General features: G+C 40.1%; 1 long non-coding RNA gene across 1 annotated transcript in view; it reads right to left on the reverse strand.

Moving 5' to 3' along the window:
- LOC103345829 (uncharacterized) overlaps positions 1-12,753 on the reverse strand; it is a 29,454-nt gene extending 16,701 nt beyond the window's left edge. Inside the window, exons 1-2 of the long non-coding RNA XR_007916408.2 lie at positions 10,759-12,753; positions 10,163-10,232 (exon numbers count right to left, since the gene is read on the reverse strand). This is a non-coding gene — a long non-coding RNA (uncharacterized lncRNA). The remainder of the gene's footprint in view (positions 1-10,162; positions 10,233-10,758) is intronic.
- Between the last annotated feature and the right edge of the window lie 7,286 nt (positions 12,754-20,039).

The following is a 20,039-nucleotide window of genomic DNA, read 5'->3' on the forward strand; positions in this document are numbered from 1 at the left end:
ATTTTCAGCCTTGTTTTCTTAGAAACAGAGGGTCCCATTTTGTCTGAAATGAACCAAAATCCCGGAACATTCCAGTTATCTCTAAATGTGTGGCCCAGTTGAACAGAATTATTTTGAAATGGAGCACAGTTCACAGAAAGAGAGTGCATTCAGGCTGCTATAGGTAGCAGGTATTTTTTATTTGTTTCAAGGAGAAAAATAGCATATTGATTCCTCAAGTTCAATGTAGGGAAAACTTCAATAGAGAATAGAGAATGGAATTTAGTCATGAATAAGAAAAGATAGTCATGTGAGCGAGCATGAATTAAAGATGTTGAAATTAAAGCTGTCCTGAAAGTTTGTGTGAACCACAGAGCTTCTCAGACCTTCCTTTTGGAGTAAATACTTCCTTTGCTTGCTAAATCCCAGCAATATGCTTCTTGAGCTGAAATGCTCTTCTGCACTTATGGCTCATAGCTCGGGTACAACCTGAGCAGGCTGCTGTAGGGTGGCACTCTTCTTGTGCACGGACATGAGGCTTTCTGATGGAGAGAAAGAGAATGTGGTTGGGGAAGGGCAGGGGGAATGAGGCAGTGCTTTCTCCTTTGATCAGAGTGGTTATTCTAGGATGAGAAAGGAAAGTGAACACATCATCCCTAGAAAGTGAATGCACCACTTTCTCCTGGGCCCATCTGATACCTGAAGATGAGGAACGATTTGCAGTGAGATGATACAGTTTAATAGTTTGTTGTGTGGACGTTGTAAAATAGTGTCCTGCTAAGATTGACCACAGAGACATTTCTGTGACTCCTGGGGCAGATTGTATTTTTCAGTTCTGGCCCTATTCATCCATCTATCCATCCATCCAGTCATAATGTGGTTTCAATAAGTTCTTAGAGAAATATAACTAAAAGTAAATGTGAATTTTCTATGAACTTTTTGAAGTCCCCTTTTGTATGTGCATGAAAATGAAGTTAAAATGGTATGGAAAAATTTTTGAAATTCATGTATATGAAGTATCTTTGAAAGTTCACAAAGATGCATTTTATTATTTCCATTTTGCATCAAAATAAACATATTTTCTTTCTATTTTTCATAAATTATGCAAAAATATTTATTTATTTTAAAGAGTTACAGTCAGAGCAAGAGATAGAGAGAGATACTCTATCTGCTGGTTCACTCCCCAAATGGCTGTAATGACCAGGGCAAGGCCAGGCCAAAGCCAGGAGTAAGAAACTTCATCCAGGTCTCCCACATGGGTGCAGAGGCACAAGCAGTTGGGCCATCCTCTGCTGCTCTCTCAGGCACACTAGTAGGGAGCTGGATCAGAACTGGAGCAACCAGGACATGAACTGTCACTGTTATGGGATGCTGGCATTGCAGGCAGTGTTTTTTCCCACTACACTACAATGCAGGCCCCCACAACATATTTGAAATACACTCACTTATATTCCATTTCATATAGTCTTCCTGTTCTGAGACATTAACACTCTTCAAAGTAATATATAAAGCTCTGTGCTCCCTCCCCCTTAAACCTGGGTTGGTGAACCATGATCAATGGTATATGGCAGAAGTGAGGTCGCATGGCTTCCGATACCAAGGCACAACAAGCATTATTGCTTCTGCCTGTTTTTTTTTTCTTTGTAGGTTCAACTTTCAAACAAGCCAAGTAGTTATGAGGAATCCCAAAGGAGCTCACACAAAGTAACCCCATGAAGAGGTCAATGAGGAGGGAACTGATATTCCCAGCCAACAGCTGGAATCACCAAGCAATGTGTGAGTGAGTGGGCCTTGGGGTCTTTCTGTCTTCCAGCTCAAGAACCAACCCAACTAGCACCACATGGGACAAACAGGATCCATTTCTACTAAGCCCTGTACAAACTGTGGATTTTTGCAGCAAAATGAATGATGCAGTTATTTTGAGCCAACAATTTTTAGGTGTGGTTGCTTATACAACTTTAGATAACAGGGCTAGGGATTGCTAAATATGATTCTACAGAGAACTTTATCAATACCCCCAACTTCTTACCATAAGCCCTAAATTCAAGTTCAAGGAAACCTAGCATAATAGCATAATACATTTTTAGTGACCTCAAATTGTGTGTGTGCTGCTTGAATGTGATGGTTTCATTTGTTCTTATGTCCATAAAATCCACCAGGTACAGTAAGAGAAAACAAAGAACCCTTTGGTAATAGTATTTACAATTACAGTAGCTATTCACAAGCTATTAGAGTAACTGCTCTTATTTTTCAATAATAAGTCAAATTTACCTTTACAGCAAAACAACCTGGCTAATTTTTGCCTAAAGGCAAATCTATAAAATTAAGGAAATGCCCACTAACTTTAAATTTACCAGGTGATTTTAACACAGTGAAAAAATCTTTATCCCTAAATTAATAAAATCCACAAGCTACCAAAAGAAATCCAATTAATAAAACTAACTCTAAATAAAACCTAAAAAATAAAACTTAGAAACAATTAATGTGTGAGGTTTGAGAAAAATGCACAAAATGAGGTGAGGGAAGCCATGGCCAAGTGATTTGGACATGGCATTGTACAGTGTAGGAAGATCTGTGGTGATGGTGAGCTATGACGATGGTGATGGTTATGCCTGGATAATGAATCGTGTGCTGTCCTGTCTGTTAAGCCTTACTGTGCACTTAGTACTATGGCTTTTCTAGGTGTTTTCCTTTATGAGACCCTGTCAGGGGACAATCCTTTACTACACTTCTGAGCCTGCTGCTATGTTTCCAATGGACACAGGCTCTTGATGCTCCATAGATTGTGTAGGATTTAAACCTATACTTCAATTTGTGATCTGCTTTTTAATCTCTCCCTGATTTAATCAGGATCAGTGATTACATTCTTTATAAGCTCTAAGACTTCAGAATCAAGAATCATTTTTTCTTTGGCTCTGATCTGAGGCTTCTCTACAACTCCATCTTTACTTCATTCATTTGGTGACACTGTTTCCTTTGGCCCCGCCAGATACAGTCTAGAGTTGTCACTACTCTCCTATTCCTAACCTAGCTCCACGCAGCTAGTATTCCTGACTCTGACAATAGGACATAATCAGGGACCCATTTAAGAAAAATCATCTGGGGCAGCATTGTGGCATAGGAGGTTAAACCACCACCTGCGATGCTAGCATTCCATATGGGTGCCTGTTCATATCCCAACTAGTCCATTTCTGGTCCAGCTCCAGGCTAAAGCCTGAGGAAAGCAATAGAAAATTATCCAAGTGCTTGAGCTCCTGCTACCCACATTGGAGACTCAGCTGAAGCTCCTGGTTCCTGGCTTCATCTTGGCTCAGCACTGGCCATCTGGAGAGTAAACTGGCAGATAGATCTCTTTCTTTGTCTCTTCCACTCTCTCTCTCTCTCTCACTGTTACTCTGCCTTTCAAATAAATAAATGAATGATAAATAAAGAAAAAAATCATCTCGGAGACACTTACTGCACAGATATATGACAATAACCCTACAAATTAGAGAGACTTTTACAGGGTCACATGCCCTGTATTGAAATCATCAAATCTATAACTTGATCTCTTGAATCTACCCGTATTCTACTTTTGACTTTACATATCACTATTTTTTTTGTTTGGAAGTTGCTGTGTGACTGACTCTTCAAAGCATTCAGTGACAATAATAAATTTTTTCAGATGCAATAAAGTTGTTACCATATTTCTAGACTTCCACTTTTTAAATGCTACTTATTATAGACGTTCACATGTTTAGACTTGGTAAGTTGCCTGCATGGCTATAATTCATTCAAGAGTTTGATATTAACAATGCACTCTCGAAAAATTCAGATATTGATTTTTGTTTCTCAGTGTTCCATAGCTAAAAATTGTTAAAGAACAAAACTCCATTGTGTATGGAAGTGACACAGAAATTGTGAACTGATAGAATGCTTGCACAGACAATAACTTTGAGGTTATATCCATCACAAACTAAGGGCTGTTTGTAATTGTTCTGAGCACTGATCCTCAGTCCAGAGAGACTCAATGGGAGAGATGTTTGGTTACCTAGCACTGCAGGGCTCTGTCTTAAGTCACACTGACATAGTGTGTTCTCCAGGAACTCTGGGATTCAACAGATGTATTTAGATGCAAGGTGGAGATTTTATATTTAAATCCTGCAAGTTGAACATGATAAAGACTAAAGCCTTATAACAAATTAAGACACATAAAATACCTTAATACAGGGAAGTAGCTATTCCAACAGAAGCAAGTATCAGGTGATCATCAAGTGGCGTAACAGCCAGGTGAGATGTAAGAAACTTATAATTGGCTACTTTACTGAGCAAGAAATAGAAACCAGACAAACTGAACAGAAAGAATACTACTTATCAAGTCTGCTTATGGAGCAACCTTCTGCCCTGAACATTGGAGAGACAGCCAGCCAGATACAGAGAATCAGGACGTCTGTAGGAAGCAGTGCTGGCATACGATAACCAAAACTCTTACTCACAAACTGCTGGAGGCTCCAGGTGAACAAATCTGAGAGTGTAACACTCCAGGGGAACTCAGGTTAAAGGGTGCCACCCTTTTCTGAGATACACCTATTAGAGTTCTATCAGGGTCTGACAGTGACTGTGGGAGAGACATCCCTTTGCATATCCTCAGGAGGAAAAGGAAAGTTAGCATTCTGAAACAGGACAGAGCAGTCTTCTTAACAAGTCCTGCCCTCAGCAGAAGCTATTTTACTGAGCCTAACCTGCTAGTGTTTTCTCAGAGCCCAGCCCCTCTCATCCTGGTTAGCCATTCTATCCCATTGAGGAGTCAGGGTAGGAGTGAATGTAAGCACCGCTGAAGTTTATAGTCAGGGACACAGGTCCAATTAAAGACTTTCCAGCCTAATCACAGGACTACAGAAAGCTTCCTTGTGTCACACACCTTCCCACAACACTAAAGGCCTACTTAGCTCAGCTGCTTTCACTTGGTACATCTCGTCTGTCTCTCAACAGAAATATTATAAAGCACACTGAATGACAAAACAGCAACTGTGAGAGACCAGACAGGTATCAAAATCAGTTTGTACACATAATGAATGCTGTAATTTACAGACTCAGAATTAAAACAGCATCCATGATTACCATGCTAAGGGCTTTGATCATAAAAACAGGCACTAGGGAAGAAGAGGTGAATAATGTAAACAATGTGGCTCACTTGGTTAGTCCTCCACCTGCGGTGCCAGCATCCCATATGGGAGCCAGGTTCTAGTCCTGATTGCTCCTCTTTCAGTCCAGCTCTCTGCTGTGGTCCAGGAAGGCACTGGAGGATGGCCCAAGTGCTTGGGCCCTGCACCCGCATGGAAGACCAGGAGGAAGCACCTGGTTCCTGGCTTCGGATTGGCGTAGCTCCGACTGTGGCAGCCATTTAGGAGGTGAACCAACTGAAGAAAGACCTTTCTCTCTGTCTCTCTCTCTGTCCATATCTTTACCTGTCAAAAAATTGCTAGGATTTAAAACTTTATAATAAAAATGAAGGCTATTTTTGATGGTATTACTATAAGTAAATTGGACATGGCTGAAGAAAGAATGGAGAAAGAATCTCTGAGCTGCAGGCTATGACAATAGAAACCTCCCAAGCTGACAAACAGTGGGAAAGCCACTCCCGAGCATTGGGGTGCAAATACAAAAGGAGCAGCAAATGCATAGTGATGTGTCAGGAAGACTATGAAAGTTCAGAAGCCATGCTTGAAGCAATAGTAACCGATCATTTTCCTAGATTAATGTCAAACACCAAACCACAGATCCAAGAAGCTCATAGACCGCTAAGTGGAGTATGTGCCCAAAACTTCTCTATACCTAAACATATCTTACTCCAACTGCAAAACCAAAGATGTAGAAACAATATTAATACATGTTAGAGAAAAAATCTTACTTATAAAGATAAAAATTACATTTTCCTTCCCAGAAACCATGCAAGAATATAGTGGAGTAAACTATTTAAAGATTTGAAAGAAAAAAATCCACCTACTTAGAATTTTATACCCTGTGAAATCATCTTTCAAAAATTAATGAAGAATTTCATGAACAAACAAAAGTTTTGGAAATTTTTGGACAACAGACCTATCTTTCAAGAAATGTAAAAGGAAATTCTAAAGAGGGAAAATGATATAGTTCATAAACTTAAAGCCATATAAACAGGGAAAGAGGAATCAGGCAGTTCACAACTGAAAGCAAAATGAAAAGCCCTGTATTTTGTAACTTTTCATTTCATCTAACAGTTAAGAGTTTGTTTAAAATAATAACCGTACCAATGTATTTAATTGTGTGTGTCTGAAAGTCAACAACACCACAAGGGATAGGAGGGAGGAATTAGGAATAGTTTACTGTTACAAGGTGCTTATACTGCAATAAAATTGCATATTATCATTTGACTAGATTTGAAGTAGTTTTAAGCATATATTTCAAGCTCTAGGACAATCATTAGAAAATTTTAAGTGAATACATAAAGTTTTTTAGAACAATATCAGGATGTTACCTCTCATCACTCCTTTTCAAAATCATATTCAATGACTTAGCTAACACAGTGAGACAAGAAGAAACAAAATAAAAGATATACCAATTGGAAAGAAGAAATAAAACTGTCATTAACAGATAAAATGATTGCCTATGTAGAAAATATGAAAGTATGGAACTCTTCATAAATAATTACAGCAAAAATACAAGATTAATATATAAATATAAATTGATTTCCTATATATCAGCAATGAACAGCTGACTTTTGAAATTAAGAACACATTACTACTAACATTAGTTTACTCCAAAATGAAATATTCATGCTTTCATATGTATACAAAATCAATATGAGAACATATTGAACATGGGTGGGGTCATCTGATCAGGCAAGGCAGCCACAGGTGAGACTTGAAATTCAATAAAGTTGAAGCTTTTCACATAGCAATAATGTAAATTTTGAGGGACAGGCAAGGAACATCTATTATAGGATAAACAGGATACATGTGGGTACATGACAGACAGACACATATTCTACTTTTCTTGGGCCCAAAGACCATCTGCCCCTATTGTGGTAATTCAGAGGACAATCAGTGCCAGGCAGGCTGGGAGTGCATGCACTGTGAAAATGTTAACACACTCTGGCAAAATACAGTGAGCCACAGATAACGAGACAAGATGCGGTGAGATGATTCTTCCCTCCTATTGATGACCTTCCCTCCTATGATTGACAATGATGTCTTCTTCTACATGTCTGAATGATACTTCCATCCAACATTCATCCACACTCATGACCAAAGTCCTTACAAAAACTGAATCCAGATGAAGAGTAAGGAAATTACAGGCACCCAGAGATGACCTTAAGAGTGAATGATGTGGGGCCAGGCGGTGGCACAGTGGGTAAAGCCACTACTGCAGTGCCAGCACCCCATTTGGGCACCAGTTCAAGAACTGGCTGCTCCACTTCTCATCCAGCTCTCTGCTATGGCCTGGGAAAGCATAGAAGATGGCCCAAGTCCTTGGGAGTCCGCACCTGCTTGGGAGACCTGGAAGAAGCTCCTGCCTCCTGGCTTCAGATCAGCTCAGCCATGTGGGAAAAATAGATCAATAAGTACATTTTCCCCTTTTCCACAAACCAATGGGATTATCACCTTTTGTTAAATTAACATCACTGTTTCACTACCCAAATGGCTGTGCTAGGAGCTTCTTTTTAAATTTTTTATGTATAAAAAGGGAACAAATTTCATATATATAAAGTTTTAAGAGCATAATGATATTTCTCACCCTACCCTTCCTTCCTTTCTCATTCCCATTCTCTCACTTTTATTATTTTTCTTTTAGTTTTTTTTTATTTCAAATTTCTTTATAATCACAAGATTAACCCTCCACCAAATGAAAATTCAGGAACTAGTAAGTAGAAACTCCTCTGCACATTCATCATGGCAGAGATACCAAGTTTTGTTGCACTGTTAAATGTACTGCTATCATATGTATTTATCTATGTTCATACACTTTCTTCTACCTTCATCATTATTTATGGTATTATTGCAATTTTATTTTTAAAAATATAATTAATATACATTAAGTGCAGATTCGTGGTATGCATTTCAATAAGTGTAGACAAATACATCCAGTGTCTACAGACATGTAATTCACACCTTAAATCATGATGGAGAAGACTTTAATCACCACAAAAAGTTTCAACGTGCCCTTCTATAGTCATGCCTCACCCCAAGATAACCACCAATCTAATCTCTTTAATCATAGCTTAGTTCCTGCCTATTCTAGAACTGTAGCTAAATTTATGAATTCAAGCAGTATCAATTCTTACACATTTGCCTTCTCATGCTTCACCTCATGTTCTTGTTGCATCTTGAATCAGTAGTTTGTTTCTTATTGCTGCATAATATTACTTGTTTTTCTACTCATGAATTGATGGACCTTTGAGTTGTTTCCCATTTGGGGTTATTCATATAAAGCTACCATGAATATCTTGCACATATCTTCCTATGGACACAGCATCTAATTTCTCTTGGTAAAACCATCTAATAGTAGTTGTTTGATCATAGGGTAGTAGGTGTGTAGAGAGAGTGCCAGGTTTTCCAAACTGAATATGTGATTTCATGTACTCACAAAGACTGTGAGAGTTCCAGTTGTTCCACATCTTCACCAGTGCTTGATATTTTCCATCCCTGAAATCTTCTTTGCTGGTGATTTTAATTGTCCTTTCCTTGGTGACCAATAACGTTGAGCGTCTTTGCATGTACTTATGGACATTTGTACATCTTTGTTGAGTAAGCATTGGTTCAGTCTTTAGTTTTTAGCCATTTTTGTTAAAGTGTCTTTTTACAAATATTTTTTGGTTTCTGTATAGTATAGATAACAGTCTTTTGTTAGTTATGCTGATTGCCAACATTTTCTCCCAATATGCGACTTGCTCTTTTGTTAATGTTAATTTTACAGTAAAGTATTTATTTTTAAATTTTGATAAACCCATTTTATTAAACATTTATGATTTTATTTTTTTTGTTTTATAGATGATATTCATTTGTTAAATCCATTTTGGGTATGAGTGACATAAAAACTGTGAATATTTAATGAGCAAGTTGAATTTGAAGATCAGTATGCACATGTGGAATTATCATCACAATCTATACCATAAACCTATCACCTCCAAAATTTTCCCCCACTTTCTATTTTATGCCTTTATTTTTGAGTATGTGATGAGAACATTTAATGTTAGATTTACCCTCTTAGTAATTGTTTTAAGGCTTATGGCACACTGTTATATATAGGCACAACACTATACAACAGGTCTATATGATGCATCTTGTCCAAGAAAAAAAAAAGCTTTTGTTCTATTTAAGTTATACAAACATCATGAATTACATACATACAGATTTAGGAACTTTGTGACGCTTTAACTCCTGACTAATAACTTTCCATTTCTCTACCCCAGCCTTTGGACACACCACTATCCTGTTCTGTTTCTATGAATTTGGCTACCTTAGGCTTACCACATAAATGGCATCATGTGCTATGTGTCTTTGTGTGTATAGTTTATTTCACTTAGCATAATATCCTCCAGGTTTATTCAATTTGTAGCACATGGCAGATTTCCTCCCATGGCTGAATAAAACTCAATTGTGCACATGTGCACACATACACACACACACGCACACACAGACACACACACACACATACTATATATTTTCTTTATCCGCTCATTTGCTGGTTAACATTTAGGCTCCTTGAGGTGATTATTTTGAATTCTTTGCCAAGCAGTTCATAGATTCCCCATTACTTACGGTTGGTCTTCGGAGTTTTATTTAGTTTCTTCTGTCTTGTATGTATCAGATTTTTCATAGTCCTTGTGGTGCTACATGGGTATCTGCTCATTTAAAGAAATCATCACAGGGTGGCCAGTGTTGTGGCACAGTGGATTAAGCTGTTTGGAGTCCTGGCTGCTCCACTTCCATTCTAGCTCCCTGTTAAGAGGCCCGGGAAAGCAGAAGACAATCCCAGTGCTTGGACCCCTGCCACTCACCTGGGGGACCTGGGAGGAGTTCCAAGCCCCCTGGCTTTGGCTTGGTCCAGTCCTGGCTGTTGTAGGACTTTGGAGAATGAACCAACACATAAAATCTCTCTCTCTCTCTCTTTCTCTCTCTCTCTCTCTGCCTTTCAAATAGGTAAACAACAAAGAATTGTAACTTACACAAAGTATTCGTGAGTGTAGCAAATGTTTCTTGAGAGCTTGGAAAAAGGCAGGTGTCTCTGGAAAGATCCTATTACACAAAATAAAGAAAATAATTCAAAATACATCTGAACCATTCCATTCTATATTGTACTTCTTGTGTTTTTTTTTTTTTTTTTTGCCCTCCACCCCTCACCCATACACAAGTGTACTTTTCTTGGTATTTCTTCCATTAAGCACCTGTTTTCTCCTTCCTCCTTTGCTTATTTTCACTTTCCACCTCCCTCTCATCCAATGCAGAATAATTGTATAATTTTCAATGAAATTTTGGCTCTAAAGATGCGTAGTCCCTCAACAGCTTGCCTTCAATTCCAGAGAGGAAGATATATTTCCAAGTAGAAATAGCCCCCCTCTATACATAAGTCTGATGCTAGGTGATACTTTTATTACATAAATAATCGCATGGGAGACATGATGTGGCATGTTTGTGTTTGAGAAAATGTCTGTTAGCACCCCCTCTTTGGGTTGGCAGTCCCCTGCACCATGCCAGTAAAATGTCTATAGAAGGAAAGTGTGCCTGTCTCACTTTCCAGACTGACCATATCCCTTGATCGTACCTGGAAAAATGCTGTGGAATTCTTGACTTTGTGCTGAACCCAGGCAGAAATTTTGCTGAACACATTTTCCTACTGGCTCTAAAGATTGTTTTGATAGTTACTAGAGAAGATGAGCTGGGATTCACATTCTCAAATCTCTTCTTCCCACATGTGTCCCACTCTTTATCTGTGCTTTATGCTTGAGGTGGGGAACAGTAGGGAGCAGTAGTTTGTGGAGTAGCCCAGGCTGTACTATGCAGGATTTCTTTGTGGTCAGATCTGAGCTTGAACAGTCTTGTGCTTGCAGCCAGATCTTGGGCACAATGTTTATTTCCTCCAAGCTTCAGTTTTATCTTTTGTCAAAAAGGTGTGAGCAACTTCCACCTTAAACAATGGTAACATGGAAAACATATCAAAAGTATCTTTTACAATATGTGACACATATAAAACTCCCAATTTTTGATTTCTCTTTTCTTTCTTGAATCTTGCTACTATGCTCTTTAATAATTCCATTCTCTTAGCATTTGTTGCACATCTATTATGTAGTGGACATTGCTTTAGGTTCTGCTCTCAGATGATCTAGTGAAACCAAAGAGCTGCTCCCAAGTGCAGAGAAGTCCCCTTGGACAAGCCATGGAGGCAGCTTGGAGGGAGCACATTCATTCCCAATTCTCTTTGTCCTTCTGCCTTTTTTCTCTTCCTGTCTAATCAAGTCTCTTCCTCTAGCCCTTCCCTTCCTTGTGAACCCAAATGACAGATGGGCAGGGCTGTGGGGAGTTGTAAAATCTTTTACTTCCTTTTTCTCTCTGCCTAAAGCCCAGCATTAGGGAACTTTACACAGGGAGCCATAAAAAAGCCCCTTGTAGCACATTTCAGGGTTGTTTTTTTTTTTCCAGTGACATCACACTCCATCTGGATCTGTAGACAGCTGTCCCATCCAGAACACACAGCAATGCTCTTCCCAACAGCGCCTTGCAGGACTGCCCTGTAGGAGCAGGGGCACTGTCAATGTCCTGTGAAGCTGTCTTTTAACAGCCTCCTCAGTTGTAGTCTAAGTAAGTTTTTCCTGCAGTTCATGTAAGGTAGATAAGGTGGGTTCTAGTGGATTCTCGGCACAGAGGCCTCAAAGAAGAAGGTTAGAAGTGATTTTTCAAGGCTTTTGCAGAATTGTCACACTGGGAAGGAAACTGAATTTAACCCTGACAGCATATATTCAGGTAATATATTTGTACACATATTCAACACTGGAGTGTTTCTGAAGTTGCTTCTGGAATTGTCTCAGAAATTTTGTAAGAGCTAGAAAACAAATCTACCCAACAATCTAAAGCTAGAGTTTTAACCTCACATTTTCCCAAATAAAGGAAAGAATTCAGAAGTTCTTGCGGGGAGAGAAGTGGCTAGTGTCTGCAGTGCCTAAATAAAGTCTAATCCTATACACTACTGGGAAGATCTCTTCATTGAACTGACTCTGTTCTGTGAACCTGAAAATGTAAACCCCTCTTCTCATAAGGCTTCTACCCAAATTGATGGAATCAGTCCCTAAGATAGTTTGACTCATCCATTTCTTCATCTTCTGGGTCAACCTACATATCGGGGGCACGCTCTCAGCTCCCACTTGAGTGATGGCAATATCTTCCTAGTTGGCCACCAAGTCTCCACTCTTGATGCCTTCAGCCTATTGTCTGCACAGCCTTCACAAGGATTTTATGTTTAAGACTAAATTGGGGCCGGCTCCGCGGCTCACTAGGCTAATCCTCTGCCTTGCGGCACAGGAACACCGGGTTCTAGTCCCGTTCGGGGTGCCGGATTCTGTCCCAGTTGTGCCTCTTCCAGTTCAGCTCTCTGCTCTGGCCTGGGAGTGCAGTAGAGGATGGCCCAAGTGCTTGGGCCCTGCACCCTCATGGGAGACCAAGAGAAGCACCTGGCTCCTGGATTCGGATCAGTGCAGTGCACCAGCCGCGGCGGCCATTGGAGGGTGAACCAATGGCAAAGGAAGACCTTTCTCTCTGTCTCTCTCTCTCACTGTCCACTCTGCCTGTCAAAAAAAAAGAGTAAATTGGATTGCAGTAATTCTTCTGTGTGCACAGGGTTAACCCAGGAACCCTGCAGTTACTAGGATCCCCTGACAGTCAAGCCCCTCATATGAAATAGTGCTGTAGTATTTGCATAAAACCTATGTGTTTTCTCCTATATGCTTTAAGTCTGCTCTTGATTATTTGTAATACCTAATGCTCAGCAAATTCAATGTAAATGTTTGTTATAGAGTACTGTTTAGAAAATAATACTGAGAAAAAAGGGTATGAACATATTCAGTGCAGATGCAATTTTCTTTAAAAAGTCATATTTGATCTATGGCTGGCTGAATCTGCAGATACTGAACTTACGGATGCATACAGAGAGCAGATTGTATGTTAGTGTCATGCTTAAAGACCTACAATGGCTTCCACTGAACTTGACATAAAATGCAGAAATAATCTGCAAAATCTTAATGATCCCCTCTTTTATCCCCACCTGATGCAGCTTCAGCTCTTCCCACCTGCACCTAACTCCTTATTGACACTCCCCTACTGCTATTTTTGTTACTTTAATCCCATGCCTTATGCTATCACTTCTACCTGGAGGGATTTTCCTTCCTGCTCTTACCTGCATCTCTCAGTTTAAATAGCATTCCACCTAAGCTCTCTGCTGACTACCTTTCTAGATTAAGCGGGTTCAACCTTTCCCCATAACTCTCACAGTAACTAGTATTTTGAATTATAGCATAGAGCACTTATAACTATGTAGTTAGAGTTGTTTTCATTTTTTGACTAGCTACATTTTTCATTAAGCTCCATAAAGACAAAAATCATGTCTATATTATTGGCTGCTATATCCTCAGTACCTTCTTTGGTGGAACTGTCCTGTTAATTTTGGAAGAATGATGCAATGAGGTAGAAAAAGAGCTAAAGAAAGCATTGGGTCTGAACCTTGAAGCATGCTCTGGATGGCTCTTACCCATAGCACACACTTTTGTCTCTAGAGGGACAGTGTGATGCCATGAGAAATATGTGATGGTATATCATTGTGCTTTTAGTTTTCTTTTCCCCGATGATTAGTGAGTTTGAAAAGTTTTTAAAAAGTTTTTATTTAATGAATACAATTTTCAGAGGTACAATTTTAGGAATATAGTGTTTTTTCCCTCATACCCACCTTCCCTCCCACACTCCTGTCCAACCTCCTACTCCCTCTTCCATCCCATTCTTATTTAAGATTCATTTTTAATCAATTTTATATACAGAAGACCAGCTCTGTACTAAGTAAGGATTTCAACAGTTTGCACATACACACACACACAATGTAAAAAGTACTGTAGTACTGTTTGGGAACAAGTTTTTCAGTTAATTCTCACAGTATAACTCATTAAGGATGGTGGTTCTACATGGGGAGTAAGTACACAGTGACTCCTGTTGCTAATTTAACAATAAACACTCTTATTTATTACCTCAGTGATCACCCAAGGCTTTTGTCATGAACTGCCAAGGCTATGAAAGACTTTTATGACCACAAACTCCTTCAGTATTTAGACAAGGCCATAAGCAAAGTGGAAATTCTCTCCTTCCGTAAGAGAAAAGTACATCTTTTTTCGATGGCCCCTTCTTTACACTGGGGTCTCATGAGTTGAGAACTTGTTAGCATGCTCATTTGTGTTTGCAACTTTTTCTTTGTAAGATGTCTGTTCAGGTGTTTTGCACATTTTTTAGTTGTCTGCTTGTTTTGAAAATATTTTTAGTTTATTTATTTGAGAGATAGAATTACAGATAGAGAGAGGGAGAGACAAAGAAAAAGATCTTCCATATACTGGTTCACTCTCCAAATGGCCACAACAGCCAGAGATGGGCCTATCCAAAGCCAGGCTGTTAAGTTAGGAGCCAGGAGATTCTTCAGGGTCTCCCACATGGGTGCAGGGACCTAAGCACTTAGGCCATCTTCTACTGCTTTCCTAGGCCATTAGCAGGAGCTAGATAGGAAGAGGAGCAGCTGGGACCCAAACCTGTGCCCATATGGAATGCTGGCACTGTAGGTGGAGGCTTAGCCCTCTATGTCATGGTGTCAGCCACAGTTGTCTCCTTCTTATTAAAATATTTTCTCCTATACTGTTTGTAGGCTATCTTTGACCCTATTAATAATGTATGGATGAGTAGAAGTTCTTATTCTTATTATTTTTCTTTTTTGGCTAGTACATTTTGTAACATATTTAAGAATTCTTTGCCTACTCCCAACTATGAAGAAGTTTAATTATGAAGTTGTCTAAGAGCCTTATTGCTTTGTGTTTCACATTTTTATCTGCTGTCTCTTTGTAATTGATTTGTGAGAACCGTGTGTGATAGGGGTTGAGATTTCTTCCCACCTGTCTCCTATGCACATACAGTTGAGCAGACCATTGGCTAAGGAGACAAACACTCCCGTAGCATTTCAGTGCTGCTCGGTCAGCAGGTCCATGTGTACTCACATTCCATTTCATCCTGCCTTCTTCTCATTTTCATCTCCTTCCCTCCACAACTTTCAGTTCCACTCTGAATCAAAGTCTATTGTATCCCTGCTGTGTATGGAAGGCATTGGGCACTTTCTGACATATGACAGATAATAAAAACATATTTACGCATGAATGTGTCATGCAAAGAAGAGTGCACAGCATATGCACTTAGTGTGCTGGAGAAGGATCTATTATGGAGATCTCACAGAACAGGAGCAGGAACAGTGTGCAGGGATATAGCAGGAACAGAGACACACTGTGGGGCTGGACTTGTATGAATTTCCTGTGGCTGCTGCGACAGATTAGCACAAATGTGGTGGCTTGAAATAACCATCCTGGGGCCATAAGTCTAAAGTCAGCCCCATCCAAAGGCTCTAGGGGAAAATATGTTCCCTGCTCTTCCAGCCTCTGGTGACTGCCAGCATTCTCTGACTTGTGGCTGCATCACTCCAATCTCTGTCTCCCTAGTCACATTGTCTTTTCTCCATGTTTTATCTTTTCTTCTGTCTCTCTAATCTCCATCAATCTAGAGAAAGCAAATTAATTTTGGAGAGGAAGTTGGATTTTATAAGGTGGTGTGCTAGTCTGTTTTGATCAGCTAATGAGAGTTGATTGTTGTGATTATTTTGTTAGTTGTTAGGTATTTGGTAGCTTGGAATTAGTAATCATGAGAGTATTTATCCTATGGAAACATGAAAATGCTACAAATCAGGTCTCTCTCTCTCTCTCTCTCTCTCTCTCTCTCTCCTGCCTTTCTTTCATCTCTCTCTTTCTCTAGTTACTAGATTTGTGTGTCACCAGTTATTAAACTAGTGTGGACTGATTGTACAGTTGACTGGTTTCACTCTCCACTATTGGAGTATTGCTTGTAAGTGCCATGCTCAGCCTGGGGCTACTCCCTAGCTTGACAGTGTGCAGGTGACTGGAACCATGGGAACTACGGGAAAGAGGAGCTCCTGGTGTTTTGGGTCCCCAGGATCATGTGAAGCTGATGTTCCTTGAAAGTAACAGAAATTGGGCAGCATTAGCACCTTAGGGCTATGGGTGGGAATTGTAGAGTCCTGTCAGTGGTCAGAACCAGGAAGAATAGTCAGAGAGAGAAAGAGGAAAGGAAGCAGAGAAAGTATGAGGGTAGAAAAGTGGGGAGGGAGAGCTGAGAGGGAGAGGGAGAGGGAGAGGGAGAGGGAGAGGGAGAGGGAGAGGGAGAGGGAGAGAGAGAGAGAGAGAAGAAAACAGCAATAGCAACAACAATAGTAGAATGGAGTTAGCCTGGAGCAAAATACAAGTTGGGCTTAAAGTAAAAAGTAGGCTTAAACTTTAATCCCCCCTTTTTTTGAAAATAGAGTAGTGTATTTTGATCAATCTGTAATAGGAGTTCCTGTGGTACAGTTCTAGGCAGAAATCATGTGTATAGCTCCAATCCTAGATGGAAAGCTTTGGTTTTTATTATTTATATGAGAAACTGTAATTAAAATAGTAGAAATTAAAAATTGTTCTCACTTGTCTGTGAGATTTAAAACTAAAGTCCTTAGGATTTCATATCTGAGACTTCTATGTGGATATGCTGATGGCATATTTCTTTTAGATAAATGTGTATCATAATATCCCATGAGTTACTGTGAAAACTAAATGGAACAAACTTCTTCACAAAGTCTCCTAATGAAGATAATCTTGTGAAATGTTACATTTTGGGAAAAAATTGGGGAAGTCACCTGGAATACTTACTAACCACACAGTAAGAATGCCCATGACTGGAGTCAGTAGTTGTTTGATAACAGTCCTAGGTGATTCTTATCATGCTTATGGAGCAAATTTAGGAGAACAGTGAGTTGTTGTAAAGTACCTTAGAATGCAGTGAACATACCCTGATGGAAGAGAGGTAAGCTGAGTGAGGAGATCATGTACTGACCGTTAGATCGAGGTGGGGGGTAACTTTTTGCTGCTCAGGGCCATTTGGATATTTATAATATCAATTTGCAGATCATAGAAAATTATCAACTTGAAAACTAGCCTGCTGTAGATTTTTTTTTTTAGTTTCTAATCCCACCTGCCAGTTTCTGGACAGGGCCAGACCGTGTGATTTCCTGGGATGTTTATGGCCTGTGGGCCAGACACTCCCTACCCCTGCTTTAAATGCATGATTTTAGCAAACCATCCCAAGTCCCTTGGCTCCATCTTCTTCTTAAGGTGTTAAGAGGAACAGCACTAGTATCAGTTACCGTGAAGATGTCGGGGGAAGATTGGAGTCTGTCACTGGAAATTGTTCTGAGCTCTCTAGAAGGTAAGCACTGTATAAACACCAGCTGTTAGGTTTTATTGGTTCTTTGGAAAAGTTGAGAAATACCTGTTTCAGAGAGCAACTTTCTCAGGATTGTTTGCAGAGGTGGTAGGGAACATGCACAGTAGGGAAGAGAAGAGACCACATTAGGGCTCAACTTACCTTGGCGTCTGCTCTTCTTCACAGAGACCTCTCCATGACTGCCTTCCTTAGAGCACAGTGTCTGGGTTTGAAGAGCAAGCACCCCAAGATGCAGGAGCTCGAAGCATTATTTCCACACCATCATATCCTGTGAGTAGTTACAGAGCCAAGATCCCATGTGAGGAGAGTAAATACCCCCACCTTTTCTTGGGATCAGAGCAAAAGAAATTTAATGTCATTTTTTAAAAAATGTTAATTAAATAATTTATTTAAAAGGCAGAGTTAGAGAGATGGAGAGGCAGAGTGAGATCTTCCATTAGCTGGTTCACTCCCCAGATGGCTGCAGCAGCTGGAGCTGGGCCAGCCCTAAGCCAGGAGCAGGCAGTTCTTTCTAGGTATTCCATGTGAGTGCAGGGGCCCAAGCACTTGAGCCATCTGCCACTGCCTTCTGAATTGGAAGTGGAGCAGCCAGGACTTAAACTGATACCCATATGGGATGCTGGAATTACAGGTGGCAGCTTTATCTACTACACTGCTCTGCTGGCCCCAAGTTCATTTTTGGAAAAAACCACATACAAGACATTGTTTTAGGTCTGTTACACCAACAGGGAATTTATAATACTGTGATTTATTTTATTGCAGAGGTTTTCTTTTTCTTTCTTTCTTTCTTTCTTTCTTTCTTTCTTTCTTTCTTTCTTTCTTTTTTTGGACAGGTAGTTAGTGAGAGAGAGAGAGAGAGGGAGAGAAAGGTCTTCCTTTTTCCGTTGGTTCACCCCCCAAGTGTCCGCTATGGCTGGCGCACTGCACTGATCCAAAGCCAGGAACCAGGTGCTTCCTCCTGGTCTCCCATGCAGGTGCAGGGCCCAAGGACCTGGGCCATCCTTCACTGCACTTCCGGGCCACAGCAGAGAGCTGGACTGGAAGAGGAGCAACTGGGACAGAATCCGGCGCCCCAACCAGGACTAGAACCCGGGAGGATTAGCCTAGTGAGCCGCAGCGCTGGCCTATTGCAGAGGTTTTCAAAAATCACGTGAACCAAGCCGCTTAACGTTTAACTCACAATTTAATAATCACTAATAATACTAATATTAAAAGTCTGATTATATATGAGGTACTTATTGAATTTTTTTTTTATATTCTCTCTCTGGCTCTCTATTTCTCTCTCAACTTAAAAGCCATTTATACAGCATGTACTGTATACCAGACACTGTTCTACCTACTAGTGTTTATCTTCCATTTCAGGAAATTAAAATTGGCTCACAACCTCATACAGATATTTTAAGAATGGGGTGGTACAATAGCCAATAATTGCAAAGCAAGAAACCATTTTGCAAATTTTAGATTATTACATGTTAAATCATTTAATGGTTTTGGTTCCTTTTTTAAAGTATCTTATAAAATCTAGGGAGAAAAGAACACGTTTTGGTGTGTTTCCTAAGTCTCTGACAGTTTTCAGCTGGGTTAAACACTCACGGAAGATGATTGAACACCTATCAGGTATGTTTCATTCTAACAACAACAAAAAATCAATTTTCTGTATTAGGTTATGATTTTACCATTTTGTTTGTCTATGTTTCTGAATGAGTGATGAATTACATGCTCAGTGCCTCATTAATCTATTTTATCTGTAGTGAGACTCATGGTCCCTGGTACAGAGTAACTTCCAGGATTTTAAAAATGCTATGCTGGATGAATGAACTTCTTAGGACTCTCAATGCAAAATCCTGAAAGAAGCAGTGGGTACTGAGTTGCACAAAAGATCTGTCTCCACCTATCTAAAAAAACAAGCTTTTTCTGTCAAAGTCACCAATAATTGCCATTATCAGCATTTATTATTCCAGCTGCTCCTACTCTTACAATATTTCCACTCTTGCTTCCACTACCCCATTCCCATGCTATAGTCTTTGCACAATAGTCAGGAGTTTTCTTCTAAAACACAAATCAGTTAATGTCCATCTTCTCCTCAAAACCTTCCAAAGTTCCTCTATTGCATGCAGGATTCAATCCATAGGTTTGTTTTTTTTTTTTTTTTTTTTTTTTTGACAGGCAGAGGGGACAGTGAGAGAGAGACAGAGAAAGGTCTTCCTTTGCCGTTGGTTCACCCTCCAATGGCCGCCGTGGCCAGTGCACTGCGGCCGGCGCACCACACTGATCCGATGGCAGGAGCCAGGTACTTACCCTGGTTTCCCATGGGGTGCAGGGCCCAAGGATTTGGGCCATCCTCCACTGCCTTCCCGGGCCACAGCAGAGAGCTGGCCTGGAAGAGGGGCAACCGTGACAGAATCTGGCACCCCGACCGGGACTAGAACCCGGTGTGCCGGCACCGCAAGGCGGAGGATTAGCCTAGTGAGCCGCGGCGCCGGCCCAATC

This window comes from Oryctolagus cuniculus, chromosome 7, assembly GCF_964237555.1.
Source record: "Oryctolagus cuniculus chromosome 7, mOryCun1.1, whole genome shotgun sequence".
In the NCBI taxonomy this organism is placed as follows: Eukaryota; Metazoa; Chordata; class Mammalia; order Lagomorpha; family Leporidae; genus Oryctolagus; species Oryctolagus cuniculus.